At 45.5% G+C, this 18379-nt stretch overlaps 1 long non-coding RNA gene across 18 annotated transcripts in view; it reads left to right on the forward strand.

Annotated features, from left to right (window-relative positions):
• LOC125693953 (uncharacterized) overlaps nucleotides 1-18379 on the forward strand; it is a 309716-nt gene that overhangs the window by 241701 nt on the left and 49636 nt on the right. The window lies entirely within an intron of this gene.

Genomic DNA, 18379 nt, shown 5'->3' on the forward strand with positions numbered 1-18379 from the left:
GAGAGTGTATTTGGTCCCTTGGAAGCGCTGGTGGATTGGGTACTGGGCTGGGCTGGCAGGAGGAGGTGCTGATGAGATGGGGTCTGTGGGAGGTGAATCAAGATGGCTCCTTTGTGTCTGTGGCATAAATCAGCAGTATGCCCTTTGTCACTACTGGGCCAGCCAGTCTCACCAAGGCAGGTACCAGTGGCTTTCAGAGCTGTTTCCTTGCGGCTTTTCCCTGCCATCCTCCCCTCGCCTCTTGTACTTGATTTGTGCTTATTAAGTTGATCTGGAGATGTGAACTGGCTGGGCTGAAAGGCAGACCCAATCCTGAGAGAGAGAGGAGCATCCTGCCTCCCTTTGCCAGACAACGAGGCCACTCAGCCCATGGTAATTGAGCTTTAATAGACTCCAGGAGGAGTGTAGCTCTCTAAGGAGTGGCCTCAGCTGGCAACCCGGAGGAAACGGGGCACACAGAAAAAGGCATTTGTGATTGGGGGAGTGGGTTTGCTCTGTGCTGACAGAAGAGACAGAATAAGGATTATCAACAGGAATCATGTAGACCCCCATCCAATGCTCATGCTGGAAAGCCTGCACATAGCAATTTGAGGTTGTGGAGTGAGGTATTATGTTAGCATAGTTCTGTGCTTGGTTTATGGGACTTTTTTTGCACTCTGTTTAGTGTATGCTTTCCAGATGGGCCATGGTCACCCAGGCCCACTTTCCTCTCTCTCTTGGGACTGTCTCACCTTAGAATGTTGCTTTTCTGCCGACTGTAAAGGTATTCTTAGAGGTCCTCCCATCTCAGTGGGAGAAAAATCCTCACAGAGGCTGAACTTCACGCAATGGGGCTGTTTCGTAGCTGGGTGGGTAAGAAGTTCTTGTACTGGAAATGTGGAGGCTCAGCTGACTCCAGCACTGCCCACCTCTCAAGATTGGAAGTTGCCTCGCCACTAAGATTGGCTGTCTCTGAAGTTCCTGGGTTCTTCACAGATGAGTTAGCAGGTGATTTCCAGATGAGAATCCTGCTCATTAGATATGGCTGTTGTTATCAGATTTCACGTGATGTTCCATGCATCACGAGCAGCTTCTGTGGACTGTTATGAATTAGCACACGTGTAATGCATAAACATTGCATAAACAGCACCCCCAGTACAGTCCTGTGCACTGCTGCAATTTCATGTCACTATCATGTGAGGCCCCCCTAATTTGCAGGGGTGCTTCCTCCTGTCTTCATGTCCACTCTCCAAATTAGTTTTCCTACTTTCCAGATCACCTGGTTTGTGTCTTTCACCTGAAAACACATCTCCTGAGTGACTTCTACAGCCATCACTAGCAAGTCTGGGTTCAGCTTAGAAAGGTGGAAGATGTGTGAGCATTTTCACCAGCAATGAGATGGAAGTGTCTATGGAATTTGCTTATGCTGGATTGTATGGGTAACGGGATGAAATAAGTACATAAATTAAGAATACTTAGCACATGCTAGCTGCAGTCCTTAAAATATCTCATGTAGATATAAGTTGGATCTAGGCAGGAAATAGTCTTTTTTTCCAGTCAGAATTTGTGAATTGTCCTTACTTATCCTGCTCCAAAATAGGACAAGAAGACAAAATACATAATGCTTTTCCAAAAAATCAATTTCATTCTCATCCTGACTCTATCTCCCACTCTCTACATCCCAGCCTCCAAATTTTAGATCAGATCAAATGAAATATTTTGTTCCCAGTGCAACTTTTTACCATTTCAGAATCCTTTTTAAGCCTAAATTGTCTAAAACTTATAAATGAAATGTCGTTTTCAATCATAAAGCAAATGTTTTTGTTTAGAAAATGTCAGAGCTGGATGTTGCCAGGTTCCACAACTTTGTTTGAGTTCTTTTTTTGCTCCTCTCCAAAATGGCCTCAGGGAGAAAGTGTTGTTAAAACTGACCCATCCCTTTTGTTGTAATAAAATGATACTTTAGGAAGTAAGAGGCTTTTATGGAAAATTTGCACATGGTTCTAGAAGAAAAACATTTGTGTTGCTGAGTATTGATAGTTCTGGAGTTGTTTTTTTCCCACACCATCCCAACATCATGTGGACGGATGAGCTGTGAGCTTTAAGCTCAGATGAAGTGAGAAACCTATCTCTAAATCTTACAGCTGTGGAGAAAATGGGAGTCCTATAGACTGTTCTCAGGAGCGGTGTGAGCCCTCCTGTGTGTGGCCCTATCCTTCTTGAAGGTGTCGTGAGTTTTTAAACCAATGTCATGGTTTCAGAATGGGAAGATGGCCTGATTCATCATTTATAAGTGCTTAGTTTTAACAATACTGCATTATTCCCAGATAGCAGATGGGGAAATGGAGAAATGTGGTGAATTGCCAGCAGCAGAGCCAGAAATAGAACCCAGATGTCCCGGTCTTGTGTCGAAGCTCCCTGCTCTCTCCAGGAGGGCAATGAGCCGGCTGTGGTTCAGGGAGAGCCTTCTTGTGGTGAGAGCCGACCCCCAATGGGTGCTGCGAATCCCCCAGCCCGCTGACGGGCCGCGAGATGAGGGCACCGCGTCCACCTGCCGGTACAGCCTCGCACCAGGGCAACGAGGCAGTGGAGCATCCCGATGTCCACGAGTATTTTGGTGTCCCTGTGTGTGCCGCCCAGCCCTGCCATTTCACCCCGCAGAGCAGGTGGCCGGCTCACATGGGCCTTTTCCACCTCGCTGCGTGCACCGCACAGGTCAGCCCGCGTGGCTTCGCGTGGCGGCGGGGAGCTGCCGGCGCCTGTGTGTCGTGCCTGCAGGCCTAGCTGAGCTGAAGCACTGTCTGGCTCCCCAGCCACAATCTCTCGTTAGAAAGAAATTAAAAGCCACTCAATTTTGGCTAATATCCCTCTGTAGGCCTTTAACTCCACCTGTGACTAACCCATTCATAATAGCTCTGTTTTAGTGGCTCGGGTTGATGTATCCGCGATTAATTTGGGAGGAGAGTGGCAGGGCCATATCTCTTTGTTTCCCCCCTTGCTCCCTGTCCTGCGGTCTGTCTGCTTCCACTATTTCATCTCTGTTATCATTTCTCCATTCATTCTCTTTCTCCTCCCTGCTCACTTTTTGGCATTTTCCCCTAAACTTGTCTTTGCCCGTCTTTCCCTTTGTTCTCCTTTGGTTCTTCAACCTTCCTCCTTCATTTCTTTCCTCCTCCTATTTTTTATTTTTGCTGCATTGTTTCCCTTTCTTTTTCCAGCTTTCCCTTCCTTCCTTGCCCCTTTTCTCCCTCATTTGAACCCTCTGCTCCTCTCCCCAGCTCCCTCCTCTGCCTCCCGCCCAAGTTCCCCACGCTCACACTATTTCTCTCCCTCTTTGTTTCAGGCGCCCCCACCCCACTCCCCACTCTCGATTATTATTAATGATAAAGGCTAAAACATCACATCAGTAATTTCTGAGTGAGTTTTGCAATGAAGCTGGGGCCTTATCAGCCCCTCCCGAGTGCCACAAATTTTACTTTTGCAATTTCACGCCTTTGGTTATTATCACGCTGCTTCGTCCCTGCTCTGCCTCACGCTTTCCCTCCCCCCCTCCTCTGGAGAGAGTACTTAAACTTGTTTTCATTCCCTTATTCTTTATTTTTTTAATGTCCACTCTCTCTGGAGCCAGTAATGTTCTTCCTCTTTTTTCCTCTCCCATTTTCTGTTAATTCTGTGCCATCTGCCTTAGCATCTGTTAAAAATAAAATTTCCCTCACAATGAGAAGCCCTCCCTGCCTTGCCTGCGTCCCTTCCCCCGCAGCCTCAGCCCCCCTACTTTTTCTACTGGGACTGTGGGAGTCCACCCCCCTATTGGGGTGCCCCTTCCTGCCCACCCCAGCTCCTCCTCCCTGCCCAGTCAGCTCAGTGACGCTGCTTGGCCTTGGGCAGCTGCTGGAAGGGGAGGGATGAGGTCTGGGGTAGGAAGAAGGCACTGTGTGGGGCTGAATCGTTCTCACTTCACAGGTGTGTCTGCGCAGGGTGAGATGGTGAATTGGCCAAGTCCTGCTGGGACTGACATGAGGGGGCATCCTGGGACAGGAGGAGTCTGGCTGTGTGGTCAGACACCAGCTCCCCACCACCCACACTCGGCAGGGAAAGGCTGTTTAGGGAGACTTGTAGTTAGATGAGGGTTTGGTCACTCTGTAGCAGAACTTCTAGCAAGTTAGTTGGCATGAGCCTGGAGAAAATTCCCAGGTCCAGGAAAAAGGAAGCTTTGCGTTGTTCTAGAGTGGTTTCTTCCTACAGCCAAACTCACCATGGGAAGTAGCCAGGCCCATGGGATTTTTTTCACTTCCATGAAGGTCTTGTGGCTTTGCTGTGTCCTTTCCTGGGTAAGTCTGTATGGAATAAAAGCTGATGGAGGCTCTGGTCCCTGTTAAATTTTACTTTGTGGTTGTAAGTTTGATGGCTTGGTTCTCCCATGGAGTCTGTGGGAACATCATCATGTCAGCATTCAGTCACCCCAGTCCCTTCAGACCAGGGTTTGGGCTGGCATCCACTCCTACACCCCGCTTGGCCGCAGTCCTGGTGCCCTGAGGATGTGTCCCAATCTCAGTCTCAGGCCTCTCTACAATTCAGCTGGAGTCTGAATGGTGTTTGGAGCACATTTGGGAAATCCTCAGTCTATGATGCACATCAGCAGTGTCTGCAGAGCTGCCAGCTGCCCCCTTCTCACAGGGCCTTTCCTGAGGCTCACAGTTCCCAGGGGCCTTTGGCCTCTTCCTGACACATAGATGAAGCTTTGAAAACAATGTGGTCTGATATCCCTTCTGCTGGCTCCACCACACACCCTGACCTGCAATCCAACAACTCAAGACTCTCTTAAGGCAGATGTGCCAAGTGAGGGAAGCAGATGTCTGTTGCTTGTGGGCCAGGAAGGTGTTGCTGTGCTGTGTGTGCTGTGCTGTGTGTGGCTTCTGCTGCTTGTAGTTCTGCGTGTGTTTGTATTGAGGACCACACAGATGCTGAAGGGATGTGCAGGAGCCTCCAGGTGCATCTTTATATCCAACTGTAGATGCTTTCGGCAATGGACTGATGCCTTTGCTGACCTGGATGTGGCTGTTTGCCCTTATACACCTTGTTACCTGCAGCAGATGCTGCAGCAGGAGCTCTGTATGGGGCTCTGGTCCTGTGGCAGGTGTCCTGGGATAGCAGTGGGTATAGGAAGTGGGGTACAGGGTTACCTCCCCCTGCACATCCCTCCCCGAGCCAGAAGGTGCCAGTGGGCAGTGCAGGTTTGCCCCTGCAAACCGAGGGGGGCACATCCCACCCTGTGTGCCCGCAGTGCCTCCGTGAGCAGCCACATTGAAGGGGCTCAGAGGCAGCGTGGTTCTGCTCTGGCACAATAAGCTCCGCGGCTTTGATAACAAGCTCCCTTAAGCCCTCTTCCTCCCCCAGCTCCCCTTTTCTCTGCCCGGCTCCCTTTGAGCCCTGCCGACAATAGGCAGGCCTGCTGCAGTGCTCCCCACAGCCCGGGCAGGCACACAAAGCCGCCGAGAGCTTACAGGAATTCTTTGGCAGGCTGCTGGTTGCTGCGGAGAAGAAGAAGGGCCCTTCATACTCGGAAGCTGTCTCATTGCCCCTGGCCCTATTCTCTTCCCGTGTTTGATAGACACTGAGCCACGGTAATCTCTCTCTGCCCCGAGGGGAACAACAGCTTTTGTGAAACAGATTTTTACAAACTGTTTTGACCCCACATCCCCAGCCCTCCCCACCTCCCCCCTTCCCTCCCCTCCAGTTCACTGGCTGTATCAGTGTCACATAATTAAATCAGCTTTCCTGTTTGCCTCTGCTTCCTGCTAATTGTTTGCTCACAGCTAGGATTAGCGAGTCAGGGTTATTTTTCACATATCCTCACACAGGTTTTTCTGCTGCAGGAGGCCACTTCATGCTTCTCAGCTCCCTGTGAGCCTGCTCCTCGTGCACCGTGGACACACAGCTCCGTGGGCCTTGGGGGTGCAGGGACTTTGCTGGGCTTCCCATGAGACTGTTGAGTGCTTCTGTGGGCTGGAGAGGGGAGGGAATCTGTATCGATGGTTTTTTCTACTGTCTTTTGCAAAACAGGCTGAGGATTTTCCCTAAGGTGAATGGTGTTTTTGAGTGGGGTTGACCCTGCTTGGCACTTGGCGAGCCTGACACCACTCTGCAGAATAAGTTGCAGCTCAGAGGCTGGTCAGATGAGGAGTTCCTCAAATGGAGGCTCATGATAATCCCTTTGGAAACTGCTGAGCCACACCATTTTAATGGCATTAGCATGAGGGGTAAGCCTAAAGCAAATACTTGGTGTCACTGCTCTAAGTGCATCTCAGTATAAAAAGTTATGTCTAATTAGCTAAGCCCACATACCTGCCCTGGAGCCCCACTTGCAGCTTGCCCCAGCTGGTGGGCAACAAGGACTGGTTCACGACTTTACACCACCTGTCTACAATCCAGAGGCTAAAAAAGGGTTTTAGAGCTCAGCTACTGGACTGCAAATGGTTAAGGCATAGTTTCATCATCTTTTATGAGCCTGTGCTTGCGTCTTCAAGGCTGATCAAAATGCTTGAAGGAAGCATTTTGTTTTGGAAGGAGGAAAATAATTGATTAAGTTAATTTGTGCAGGGAGTTGCACAAATGTTGGAAAAAAATTTATCTGACGATATCCACAAGGCTATTTTTCACAATCTCTCTCTCTTTTTTTTTTTTTAAATAGGTTTAAAACTTACCTTTTTCCAGTGCCTCCTACCACTTAATCTTTCAATCCTTGATGGCACTGGCTAAGTACCTACATTAGCTTTAAATATAAATTCAACTGTTGTTTCCCATTTAGTCCATGCTAAACAGATCCAAAAAATTTGAGCTGGTTGTTTGAGGGCTGTTGGTGAGTTGATAGAATAGTCTTGAACATATGACTAATTTTTTCCTATGAGCCTAAAAGTTAATAATAATAATAATAGCAATAAATAACAACAACAACAATAATAAAAATAACTGTTTTGTGTCCTTCATAAAATATCTCTACCTGAAGGCTTTACCTGCAGACATAATCTTCCTCATGCATTACAGACCTTTTGATTTTTCATGGCAGCTGCTTTCTGACTCTAGACTGCTTGGGTGAGTCATGCTGGGCCTTGGTATTCCCTGGCCACCCTGGATGGAAATGCCCAGTGTTTCCTGCTTTCTCCCATTTTCTATTGTAAGATTCCCTGCTTGCTGTCAATATTCAGCCACAGTGGTAGGCACCAAAGCCAACCACACTTCTCTGCTTGTATGTGGACCAGGGCCTAGTGCTGGGTAAAGCTCTGCTATTCCATTCCTTGTTTAGATTCCCCCATCTAACTTTCCTGTTAGTATCATATTAGATGGGGCCCTGAGTAAATGAATCTGCTTTGAGTGGCTGCTAATTAATTGGCTAATTATTAGGCTGACTGATGGTTTAGTTGATGATTGGGTAGAAGCATCCTTCATGTGTTTCCTGGGAGTGGAGTGAATACAGGGCTGGGAACCAGGAGTGTCCTTTAGCTCTTCCTTGTCCTGGCTGTGTTTTGCGGCTCGGTATGAAGCTCTTTGCCTCAGTTTCCCTAGCTGTAGAATGGAGCATTTGTAGTTCACTGGGATGTTACGGACATCAATTAGTTCTTGCTAGTTAAGGGTTATTTGAAAACGTAAAATGTAATAATCTGATTGCCCAGATAACCAACTGCATTTCTAGTTGGCAGGATAACTAGCAAATTGGTGAGCTGGTTAACTAGCCTGGTTAATGACCCGGTACCATTTACCTACCATAGGAGCAAAACAATGCTAGAGCATTCCCTTCCAGCAATATTAAGTTAGATTTTTTTTTTTAACCTGTATTTAATACAATAATTCTAGATGAAAAAATCGGTGCAAGGTTAAACTGCAATTTAGAGTGCCATTTCTGAATCCATTACGGTGAGGATTTAGAAGGCTCTTCGGAACAGGTTTCGGCCCGGCTGAGGTAAGCCTGCTTACGCCACGGGCCCTGCAGGTTTCTCCGCCTTCGTGGCGGACGGCTCAGCGCGCAGCCCTCCGAGCGGGGCCGGGCGCCGCGGGCGCTGCCTGCTGCAGGGCCGGCCTGCCGCTCTCCGCGGTGCTGAAGGCGCCGCCGCCCTCGCAGCGTCTGCGGGAGGAAGCGGGGTGGCGGAGGAGCGAGTCCGGGTCTTGGCGTGCCTCAGGGCGCCGGCCGCGGCGGCGGGACGTCCCTTGGGCCGCAGGGACGAGAGCAGGTGCCCCGTGAGCTTTTGGGCCGTGTGCTGCGTCAGAGAGCCCGTGGTCTGGAGAGAGCCGGTGGATGCAAGCAGATCACTGAGATATAACCAAAGTCAGGTTAGAATTCAGGAGGTTCCTGGGATGAACTGGCCCTGAAGTGGAGTTTTTGTCCATTCCTACTTCTGCATAAAACAGGTAGTTCCAGGACTTTCCCATCAGCTCCACAAGCCACTGCTCCTTCAATCCGTACAACTCTTGAATTATAAAGGAGACTGGAAACACCAGCTGTTGTTCAGAGCTGCCCAAACTTTATCAGCCCTTATTTCCCGTTGCTTATGATATTCTCCAATATTAACCACACATTCTCAAGTCTTGTGGGATGGATGTTTGCTCAGTTGAAGCTTTTTGTTTATTAAACCAATAAATATTTTTGGGAAAACATCATTTTAAAGAATGTCATATTGTTTCTCTGAGCAAAACTGGCATTCCCCACTCTGGATCACAGTATTGAAAACTAATGAGAACTGACCTTTATTCAGGAGATCTTTAGCCTACACCTCTCTTCCCATGAGAAGATCATGGTTTCCTAAGCAATTTCAGGCAGATGTTTGCCTAATCTGTCTTCAGAAACCTCCAGTGAAGTCATCCTCTTCTCTCCAGGCAAGGCTATAACACTGCTTACTCCTCTAATATTCTTCCCAGTGCCCAAAGTAAATATCTTTTGTTGTTATTGTTGTTCTTGCAATCTAAGCCCATAACTTCTTTTTTTTTCTTTTTCTTTTTTTTGTACCTGTCAGTGACAGGGAAAAAAGTTACTCTTCCCCTCTTTCACCTATTAGCAAACTTCTATCATCTCCTTGTTTTTTTTTTTTTTTTTTTTTTTTTCCAACTAAGCAATTCCAGTTCTTTTGGCTTTCCCTTTTCTTTCATCTTCAGAGATGTCTTATCATTTGTTTGCCACTCATCAGGACTCAAAGTCCTGAGTAAATGTGCACATTGCTTAAATAGCCCCATATGGAAAGAAGCCACCAAAAGTGGCCTTTTTTGAACAGATTACAGTGAGAAGAGTAATTCCTATGTTTTGCAAAGGACACTGCTATTCATAATCCTAGTGTCTTAGCTGCTTTTTTCCTGAAAAGCTTGACATGGTTGACTCATGGATGTGATTCATCATCACTCCAAGATACTGTTCTGCAAATCTGCTGCCTCCTAAATTGTGTTTGCACAGCCAATTATTCTTGACAGTGTGGTGCCTGCTCTTTTTTCTTTCAGTTTGTATTTATTTATTTATTTATTTGCTTACTTACTTACTTACTTAGAGAGGGTGTTATGTAATTCTCTTATGCTTTGGAAAAGCAAGCTAAGGGTGTCTTATTTCTTCTTTTCCACAGAATGAAAATAGTCACAAGAGTATTAAGAGAGCATTTTTATTTCTTCACATTGCACTGAGCATTACTGGGGTGAATATGTGGTCACTTCTGCCGTGTCTCTCTGCCCGTTTTTCCTTATAGAGAAGTCCTTGATCACAAACAGTTTAAATGGGATTCCTGTCTTAGTCATTGCTTAACCTGGCTATGCCCAGGCATGGAGCAGAGAGAAAGAGGCTCATCCTTAGCGCCTCTCTTTCCTTACTTATGGAACTTGCAATGAGTCTCCAGTCCTCTGCTGGAGAAGAAATGCTCATCTCATCATTATTCAAAGGGGATTTCCGAAGAGTTGTTGGAATTTACTTTGCCCTAGTAATAACTCACTGAGTTTTAGGGTCGCGCTATTCTCTGCTTCATCCTGCGGTGTGGTTTTGATTCATAGATGTCACTATTGAATATAATTGGAACTCTGGTGCTTGCACAGAATGGCCAGAGTACGCTGCAAATATAGGTTTCCAAAATGAATTAGATGCCTTTGGATCTTCGTTCCCGCATGCCTCAATTTCTTTTCTGTAAAATGGAAATAACAAGTCCGATTTTTTTGAGGATAAGTGAATTCAACTCAGAAGAGCACTCAGCCACTCTTATGATGAGTATCAGAAAAGAGCATGGGAGAAAGAAATCTACAGTTTTGTCTTCAGCAGTGAGCATAGTGCATAACACCTAACAGTAAACAACGAGAAAATAAAAGAAGGGCAGAGCCATTTATTAAGGGAACACCATCCTCAGCCCTAGATTAAAGACCCATTTCATTGAAAATATAGTTGTGTAATTGAATCTTATAGCAAGCCATGTTTGTTGGGGAGCTTTAACACTACAAGGCAGTTTTAATTCTGGCATTGAATCCTTCTGGTTCCTTGGCTTTGCACTTCAGGCAGGATCTGTTCGTGCTGTAGGCAGCGATGTGTGTGTGTATGTGCACAGTGGAGTAGACACTGCATTTGGTTGCCAGAAAAACTAATTTGGACTCTGCTGGAGCTGTGAAATGCTGCTTACTCTCTCCTATTAGGGAAATATCTAGGGAATGGGGGAAAAGGTCTCAGGAAACCTTGTTTATTATTATACATATACATATATACATATTATTATTATGGTTTATTATTTTCCAAATTTTGATATAAGAAAATGTGAGTTTAATGTAACATTTGTATAAAAATAAAAGGGGAAAATGTTTTAACACTCTTATCATCCTCCTCCTTTCCCCTTTCTCTTCCAGTTCTGGAGCACATTTAGAGCTGTTTGGATACGTTCACATGGTGCAAATGATCCACTGCCAGAGGAAAACTTCTAATTTTCCCTTTCTCTCAGAAATCAGCTCCACTGTGGGGTCCTGCTGGTATCTGTGATGATGTACAAGCTTGGTGGAGCCTATTTCTCACTTTTGATTGAAAATGTCTTTGTCTAAATACAGGCTGAAGGAATACATTTTCCTCATGAGCCCTTTGTTAGCTAAGACCTAGTGAGTTTGGGTTGGTGGGGTCCTCTGTAACATGCTGATGACTGCTGAAGACAAGCCATATAGTATGGCTGATGTCAGCACTGAGGGAGGTAGAAAGTGAGATGGGAATAAAGTGAAAGTGGGGTGGTGAAAAAAAAGGGCTCAGGGACAAGCCAGGTCCCTAGTGGCAGTTTTGGCTAATTTAAATGCTCACCATTAGCACGTGATGCTGTGCTCAAGCTACTCCTGTTTCCAGTAGGAAGTGATAACCTGGGCCAAGAAGATCTCTGCACCTTCAGAGAGCCAGAACAGGAGAGGAGGGCATGTATTGCTTTTCATGTTTCACAGATGCCCATGTGGTCTCCCATAATGCCAAGAACAAGTTAAGTCTTCCTTAATCTGCTTGCTGGAGTGAACACAAGGACACATTTGATTGAGGCTGACAGGCGTGACCCTGGCTCCCTTGGAGGTAGCCGTGTCTGAATGACTGGGCCATATGGGCCAACACAGCTGAGGAAGCCAGGAGTGTACAGAAACGTTCTTACTACTGGAAGAGAGAAACTCGCGTCCCCCTAGAGCCAGATCTCACTGATGTCTTAGCTGTATTTTCTACTGGGAAGTTCCTGCTGCTGTGTGCACTGGAAGTGACGGTGCAGCCATCTGCCTTCATCTTCATCAGGTTCTTTCCTCACTATTCACCCAGGAACTGTCTTTCTGTTCTTTATTCCCAGTGTTAGTTTTCTATACGTCTGTTCAGTTGGGTTTATAGTGCGTGCCTGTGCAATTAGGCATATAAAAATAGCCTTCATAATGCTCTGAAATGTTTCTAAGTGAACGTTTTTCCTTTCGGATTGTGAGCGTTTATTGTCTATGCAATGTGTAATAAGAAGTATTGATTCTCATGATCTGCATGACTCACTGATGAACAGAGATGATTGAAAAACTTCAAAGAAAAGCATTAATGACATTACTGCCTTGTTGGAAATATTAACATTCTCCCAACAAGTCTACTCATCAAGTCTAGCTATGCATCATACCACACTTGTATGTGTAGAAGGGTGTTCTGTCATTGCAATAAGGTGGTTATGTCTTCATGCATTTGTATGTTTCAGGAGCTTGTGATTCCTCAGTTTCTTCCCTCGACTGTCCTGAAACAGTTGATCCTAATGCATGAACATTGAGAAATCTGTTCTTTGAAAGATCTTTGACTATATTAATTCTACTTATAGAATTTCTTGCGATGTATATTCAATATCAAAGATGTGATTAGCATTCAGTATCTTTTAAAGGAAACTTTCGTCCTGATCTTTGCTGATGTTTAATATGATATGCCGAAGGATGGCTGTGCAGCTTGAGATTGGGTCCTGTGTTTGAACAAGAGGGTTTTTATTTTAGCATAAATACAATTTATATCTTCTAGGAAAAAATGATACCCTCATGTGGTAATGGAACCTGTTGGTGAAGATGGCTATGTTGATTTAGCACCTACAATGAAGAAGTGAGGACGGACTGTGTTTTTTGTGCCTTAGAAAGGTCAGGTTTTTTTTCAGTTGGCAGTCAAAGATGTGCTGAAATCATGATTGCCAGAACAAACTGGATAGCAAGCGAGCTTTTAAAAACCTTTCAGGGAGATGACTTGTTTTTGTGCCTACAAATATGGCCACTTGCTGCTTTCCATTTGGATCCCAGAGCTGCAAAATGGCATTTGTCCACCAGAGGGCATGTGGGCCATTTTCTCCTCCTGAGCACAAAAAAAAAAAAAAAAAAAAAAAAAAAGAAACAGGTTTCCAAAGCAAATGCCCTTCCAAAATGGGACCTTGCTCTGGCTGCCTCGGCCTCTGCCATTGCAGCTGGGATGCTGAGGAAACGTGCATGGCCAACTGAGCTGGCAGCAGGAGGGCTGGTGTGACTCTGTGCCACTACAACACAGCCATCCCTGTGTGATGTGATGTTCTGTCTGCCTGGAGAGTTAAATCTAAGTCTTTATGGTGCCATGACTTTATAGTTCCCTGGATTGCATTTCAGAGCCCTGTATGTGTTTACTCATGTATAAGCATGTGTGAGAGAGAGAAGTGCACACACATACATGCACACGCCCACATTTCTTCACATCCACACCAGGATTTGTATCCACACAGGCCCACTCTATAGCTTGCAAAGTAAATTAGACTTAAATGACTCTTTGGAAACAAAATAAATCAAATAGCATAATAGTACCATCTTTTTATCTCATTTGTTCCCATACAATTAGTAGTTTTACTGCCATGTTGTGACAGGTGACTGTGTTTGACCTTTGCCGCTTGGGTGGTTGGCTGGTGCTCAAACTAATGAAGACCCTTAATGGATTGGCTTTTGTGAGGCTGTGAGCGGTGGGGTTAAAGAGAAAATGGTGCCTTAGACAGAGTCCAGAGAAGATCCTTCAATTAAACCTGAAGTCTATTAGCAAAGAAATATTGAGGAGGTTGAGAGTTAGCAATGATTTAACCAGCAAGTCTTCCTCGTGAGTCGTTAAAATTTAAAAAAAATGAAAAATCTCCCTGGTTATTTATTGTTGAGCGTGTGCCTGGACTCTCATCCTCTTGGGTGAGAAGTGGGAGAAGAGCTGTTGTCTTGGAGAAGCCGGGGCTACAGTTTGTCAGCCCCTTGGCTCCCACACAGCTGCACCTGCCTTGAGGAAAAGAGTGAGAAAAAAATGAAGCAATAGCAGGAACAAATGGAGAGTGATGCTAAGGAAGATAAAACCAGATCTGTGGGATAAATAAGACTTTTTGGAACTTAACTGTTTTCCATGATGTAAATAAATTACAGTGAAAGAAAAGAAGAACCAGGCAGCTTCTAAGCAATGAGTCAGAGGGCAATGCCCAGCTCCCAGAGCACGAATAATAAACAGAACTGGAGGAAACTGATGGGGGGAGGGTGGAGTGGGTCAGACGGGGACTGGTCAGAGCAGCACAAGTGGATCTGACAAAGGGGGTGGTGTGGGGAGCCAAAGATGGCTGAGCTGTGAGCGCACTGGAAGAACCAGGCCTGATTACAGCGGAGGGCCATGGGGTTGTTCTACTGTGCTGGACACTTCAACAGCAGTCCTGCACATGGCACATACCACGTTCCTGATGCTCTTTGGCTTCTCCTACAGCCCACTATGACTAATGAGCTGGCTCTTGTCCGTTTCCTTTAGCTTCAGTGTCAGAACATGAGCATTTCCCATTCCTCCCTGGCAAACATCTTTCCTTTTGTTTTCAGGACTTGCTTAACTTATAGCCTGAGCATCATCTTGCTTCGAAGTCTTGAGCAGAGCTGGGGCTTCCTGTCCCCTTCGCTGGTCCTTTGGGTGTCATGCTGTCCCAATCTCACAGGAGGGAAATGGGAAACAGCTGATGAGGGAAAGCATGAAGCTGATTGTGTCAGGTGGAAAGGCATGCCTTCCTACAAATCTCCAGCCTCCATGCACAGTGCAGTAAGCTTCTAAGAGTTCAGCATATCAGCCAGGCAAACAAGAACCAAGATGGGACAGATAAGAACAGGTGTCCTGGGTCCTGACATACCTCCTTGACTCTGGCCTGTGCTGATCCATGGGCTCTGTCAGCATCTTGGTGTCTAGTTCTTTTCTTTCCAGCCCCACAGCCTGCACATGAAAGCAGTCTGCTCCCAGGAAGTGTATTGGCTCTGTGCTCCTTGGCTTTCGTTCTGGGGATAGTGTATTGAATGTGCAGAATTTTTTACAATTCTTCTTCTTCCTGCCTTGGCTGCTTTTTCATGGTGCAAATACCTTATCTGACAGAACCACAAGTGCCTGTATATGAGGTCAAAGCTGTGCTGTCATGCTTGAATTGGAACTTTACACAGCAGCATCAGACTGAACCGAACACTCCCCATTACAGGGATGGCGGTCATACAAGTACATTTTGGAGGCAAGAAGTGGTGAAAAGTAAAGAAAGCAGCCAAGAAGCCTCCATGGGCAGGAAATTTCTTTCTTTAGAGCATTTGGCTATGCCCCAGAGATGAGAGGGCAACAAAGTTGTAGGGGACTAGGCCTGCACTGAGCATTGTGTTCCATGGCAGGCCCTCAGAGGTGGACTCAAGGACTGCCCTGGTCTTCATTCATTCTTCTTCAATTTACCTCTTTGTCTATCTGTCTGTCTTTCTAGCTATCTAGTATTTCATTTATTCCCCATGGTGCAGTTCCTTTTACTCACACAGTCCTTCTCTTTTTCTCTTTTTCTTCTCTCTCACTCTTAGACCTGTGCCTCCCCCCAGTTCTGCCTCCCCCTACTTTGGGGATAATTTAACATGTTACACACTAACTTTCCAGTAATGGCACTCCGGCTTTTTGAAATTCTGCTTCCCTGTTTTATGGCTGGGCCTCTAATGGTTATCTCGCAGCCCTGCCTCTGGCAATCATGTAAGGAATAAATAGAAGCTGACACAGTAATTTACTTAAATCTTCTCCACACTTTTGCAGCATTTTCCTCCAGAGGATACCCCCGAAACAACAATTATTTGAAATGTCACGCGTTCCTGCCCCTAGGCTACCGACAAATGAACATTAAATCTATTAACAACAAAAAAAATTAAATGTTTACTTTTCCGCGAAGGTAAAGGAGAAGCTGGAGAGAGGGAGGGATGTCTCCAATAAATTTCTTCTCAATAATAAAGAGGTGTAGTTAATGTTCTCTCTGAGTGGAGTCAGCTTGCAGCTCGCATCTGTAAGGACAGAAATGTGATGCCATGGCACTGCACATGGCCTTGCCAGGACATCTACAATAGCCTCCTTTTTCCAGGCCAGAGAGTTCAATTTTAGGTTGGTGTTTTTGCAGATTAAATAAGATATTTAGTGGGCTGGAAGCTGTCATGAACAAGGTGGTCCCTACTCTCAGCCCATTTGGCTGCTAGTACATGCTGTGGAGGCTGGAGAGGTGGGAGCAGAAAAGCTACCCCCTTTAGTGATGGGAGGTGTTTTACTGAAAGGAAGACTGAGCATTTTGGAGCTCAGCTCCAATACCTTGTAAGCTGCATATAGGGCCCAGCTCTTCCTCCTTTATGCCCTGTGCTCCATTTCATAGGTAATTAATACTGAGGGTGGGACAATGAAGGTGGACTCAGCACCACTCCTGGTTCTGGTGGATGATGGTGGGAACACAGAGTGTCACATGACTTGCTATGGATGAGAGTTCCCTTGGGGATCTGGGCAAAATAGACTTAGGAGCCAAGCCTAGAGCAATGAGGACCATTTTCCGCTTCTGCATTTTGGCAAGTTCTGATCCAGAACAGATTAGTGGCTTCCCAGAAACACAGTGGCAGAAATAAAGTGTCCCGGATCTACACTGATCACTACTCTTGAAAAGACTAACCCAGTACTTGAACTTTGCAAACAAATTCCCTGTCCATGGGTTCACTGTAAAACTCCCTTGGGAGCTGTTGTGTTTATATAACTGGGAATCAGGCCCTTTGGTTTTGAAGTCCTTTGCCCAGTGGTTGGCATTAAATGATTCCAAAGAACAAGCATACATTCTGTGAGTGAACTTTTAAAAGAAAGTTTGAGAATGGTTGTTGAATGCTGTTTCCCACAGAACTAGATATGAGTTTAAAACTCTGCTTCTCTCCTTCTCCCCTTCCTCCCTTCTTTTCAGAAATAGAAGCTTGAGTATAGACCTCAAACACCTCGGAGAGAGTGTCACCTGTACCATGCCATATGAACCAATCATTGACATTGAATGTGAATAAAGACCTGTTATCCACCCCTTGAATCAGGACATACAGACAGTTGACCAAGTCTCCCCTCCTATCCCGTTGTGCAAAATGACGAGGTACTTTAAACTTTGCTAGCACTCTGGTTTGTTTTATCATTGGGCAAGTATGCCTAGGACATGTCCTTTTTTCTTAATAGCTTGGGAACCCCATTTGTGGTACTGGTTTTGACCCTCAGAGTCAGATGGTGGAGGAGACTGGTGGAACTGCTGCATTCAAGTCCAAGGAGATCTTACTGCCTTAGTTCTAGTCCTCTTCCCTGTTGTTGTGTGTAAAAGATGCCATCCACCTGCTAAGATGGTTGGTGATACATAAGTACTCAGGCATCTAGCAGCCTAGGCTGTTCTTGAACTGAGAGGATTTTGTAGCCATGGGAAACAGTGCTCCCAGGATGGTGTTTGCTTAGGAGAAGGCTGTACAAGGTAACTCTGGAGTTCTGCTACACTAGTATAAACTACAGGGTAGTTTATACAGCCCAAACGTTCAGACTTGAGACAGGATTCTGATTCTTGTGACCCTCCTTGACTATTTGTTGCTACCTGCTATGATTCTTTAAAGAACATGTGCAAAGATCATATTGCAAGTGCATGATATATGTGCATCTGGAAGGGGTGAATTCAGCTCTCTGCCAACAATCCCATTGACACCCAAGGGTACTGCAGGACAGGAAACTATCTTATCCACGAATCACACTATAGCTTTGGAGAAACAGCTGTCTGGGGCTGTTCTCATGCCCACTGCTAATTCCTTGCCCGTCATTTTGCACTGCTGTGACTCTATGTGGACAGTCTGTCCTTTCTCTTCTGGAGAGCAAGGCTTGTGGAGCTTTTCTATTTTTTCTCTATTTGCTTTATTTTGATGGAAAGGGTTGTTTTCTTCCCCTCTTCAGTGTCTGAGGGTTGACAATTCATGAATAATAGAATCATAAAATCATAGATTGGCCTGGGTTGAAAAGAACCTCAAAGATCATCTAGTTTCAACCCCCTGCCATGTGCAGAGTCACCAACCACTAGACCAGGCTGCCCAGAGCCACATCCAGCCTGCCTTGAATGCTTCCAGGGATGGGGCATCCACAACCTCACGAAAAGCAAGGTAGCTGTGTTACTTCCATGATCAGACATCTCCACAACATATATACTCCATATGGGAAAGCATGGAACTGATGATGAACAGAGCACAGGGCTCTGAATTGGTCTTAACAGATTTATTCAGGATGTATGCAGATTCTGGAGAATATACTACAGGTGAAATCCATCTTAGTATTGCAACAAACTGATTTAAATAGTTCCACTGACAGAAGTCTAAGCACCTAATGCATATAAACATGGTCATACAGCCTAATGTATCGGGGTAGGCTCTTAGGTAGTGTGTATATATTAATACAGTTTAGTGTCTCCTGTTAGAAATTGCAGGGTTTCAGTTATTCATTTCCTATAGCTAAATAGATGGAAAAAAAGAAGTGGAAATTGAGGAGAAGATTCACCAAACTATTTTGCATTAAGTTTTATTAGGCTTCCTCTTGTAACAGCTCCACTTTGATCTCTTCTCTGCCCAGATTCAGATCCCAGCTCCTGATTTC

The sequence above is a fragment of the Lagopus muta genome, chromosome 5 (assembly GCF_023343835.1).
Source record: "Lagopus muta isolate bLagMut1 chromosome 5, bLagMut1 primary, whole genome shotgun sequence".
Classification (NCBI taxonomy): domain Eukaryota; kingdom Metazoa; phylum Chordata; class Aves; order Galliformes; family Phasianidae; genus Lagopus; species Lagopus muta.